At 40.0% G+C, this 2,221-nt stretch overlaps 1 protein-coding gene across 1 annotated transcript in view; it reads left to right on the top strand.

The window, feature by feature from the left end:
• The first annotated feature begins 1,794 nt into the window (after positions 1 to 1,794).
• carhsp1 (calcium regulated heat stable protein 1) overlaps positions 1,795 to 2,221 on the top strand; it is a 23,318-nt gene continuing 22,891 nt past the window's right edge. Inside the window, exon 1 of the mRNA XM_005749995.1 lies at positions 1,795 to 2,013. The gene's annotated coding sequence lies outside the window, so the exon portion shown is untranslated. The remainder of the gene's footprint in view (positions 2,014 to 2,221) is intronic.

Below are 2,221 nucleotides of genomic sequence, written 5' to 3'. Positions count from 1 at the left end.
TTTGCACTTTCGCAGATTGTCCTACCCATGTCTTCCTGTCCAAATGTATTGAGTTGCTGCCATGCGATTGGCCGACTTGATAATTGCGTTAATGAGCAGTTGACCAGTGGCCAGGGAGTTTATAGTTTACTGATTCGTTTGATTAGAAAGCCTTTTCACTTCCAGTGTGGTTCAACACCGAGCCCTCCACCAGTCAACAAAAGCATTTTTTACCGTATGCACCATTTAGTCTTGCGTTTCATTTAGTCACACACGAGCTTTTTTCTGTCATTTTACACATTTATTTCTTAAGAATTCTTCCCAGAGAGTCATGCTGACAGTTTCCTTTACTGCAGCAGCATTTCTTCACCATGTACTCAAAATTGCATTTCTCTTTCAGTATCGCAGGATTAAATGTGTAGTGTAGTAAATTCCATATGACTTCCTTACTTTATGTCTTTCCTGGTGTGTAGATTCAAATATGAAAAGTGTCAAATGGGAAATCAACATAGGAGCCTCTTTAAACTCAGTAAAGAAGCAGGCCGGACCTTAGCTTTCTCTTTTTGTTTCATTGTGAATATGCTAGACTGCGAGCTTCCTGTGTTTGGTTGGGCATGTGTGCGCCTCGACAGCAGGTCACCTTGCAGACTGTTAACTTGGCGGGCAAAACCGCACTTTTCTTGTCATCTAAAGGGCAAATGGAACTGAAATGGAGGTTTGTTCCCACAGTCTCGTTCCTTTGTACATGTGTTGTTCTCTTTGTTTTTCCCACATGGATTGTATGGACAGCATCAATAGACGGTGGTAAGAGAACACACTGACTCACTGTGTTTAACAGGATATAACGTTACAAAAATATAACTGATGTCTAATTCCCACTTATTCTGAGCTTAAGTATGAAAATGTCTCCCTCTGCTGAATGTGAGGCAGTGCTTCATGTGAACCTTTTCCATCTTATTTCCTGTTACATTCCTTTCAAGTTAAATTTTGTTTTTAGTCATGGTTTAAAAAACAAACCAAAACAAAGAATAAGTATAGCTTCATATAAAACGCACACCAAAACATGAAATGGTAATAAATGTGTTAAATTAGCTGTTTATTCCAATAAGTGCTGTCTTTGTGCCACGTAAGGTGTTTATTACAATTTCTTGGTTCAAAAATGTATGAAATCTCTTTTGTCAGGCGGTGTGACCGTTTTTAAAAAAATAAGACACCTTAATTAATCCCACACTTAAGAAATTTACGTCTTACAGCAGCTCACAAGTCAGACGGAAAAATCCATCCATCCATTCGCTTCCGCTTATTCTTTTCAGGGACGCTGGGGGCGCTGGAGCCTCAGACGGAAAAATCGAATCAAAGATATACTAAAAGACGGGAAAATCAAGCATTATTAGTCCAAAAGTGTTTTATACTATGTACAAATGTGCGATATATACAATGAGTTTACATGTAATATTGAATTAATCCTGTGTACCAACAATACAGAAATAGGAAACGATAGAAATAGATAATTCATTGCATGGCATTCAGAAGCCTTAAGGATTCAGGAAATAAACAGCAGACAATGCTGTTTATTATTCCCACGCAACACGAGTTTGTCTATTTATTTGAAACGTTATAAAATGACAGTAACTTGCATACAAATGCAACAAACATAACATAAACATTTTATTTATTCCTTTGTTCTTGTAAAAAGTGGTTTTCTGTATAAAATAGCCAAACAAATCCGCTTTGCGTGTTGTGTCGCGTATTTACGGCTGCTCGTTTTTGACGTCCCGCTGTAGCGCCTGTTACGGTAACAGGTGACGTCACTCCGATGGTGTTACGCCCATTGAGAGAAAAAAAGAAGGAAAAAAGGAAAAAAGAGCGAGAGAGAGTGAAAGAGTTTACTCTGCTGGACTCCGGGAGGCTGAAGCTCATCCTCACCACGCTCTACAGCGGAGGAACAAACCCGCAGCACGACATCAAACTGTTCAGAGCGGAAACTTTTCCAGCTTCAGAAGAAACGTCAGTGCTGAAGTTGGAGGCAACAAGGTGAGACTCGAACACACGCAGCGCTGCTCTGTGAGCGCGCGGCTAATTTCTGCAGCAGCTAGCTAATAGTTTTTGCCCCAAGGAAGCTGTGAACTTTACACCTGCTCGACAAACACTGTGGTTTATATGAATGAGCTCAGCGGACGAAATGTGTGGTTTTATTTAAGCTCGTTTGTATTTGTAAGTTACTGGAGGCGCCAAAGTTCAC

The sequence above is a fragment of the Pundamilia nyererei genome, unplaced genomic scaffold (genome assembly GCF_000239375.1).
Source record: "Pundamilia nyererei isolate P.nyererei 1_Seehausen unplaced genomic scaffold, PunNye1.0 scaffold00259, whole genome shotgun sequence".
Taxonomy (NCBI): Eukaryota; Metazoa; Chordata; class Actinopteri; order Cichliformes; family Cichlidae; genus Pundamilia; species Pundamilia nyererei.
This window is presented reverse-complemented; position numbering and strand designations above follow the sequence as displayed.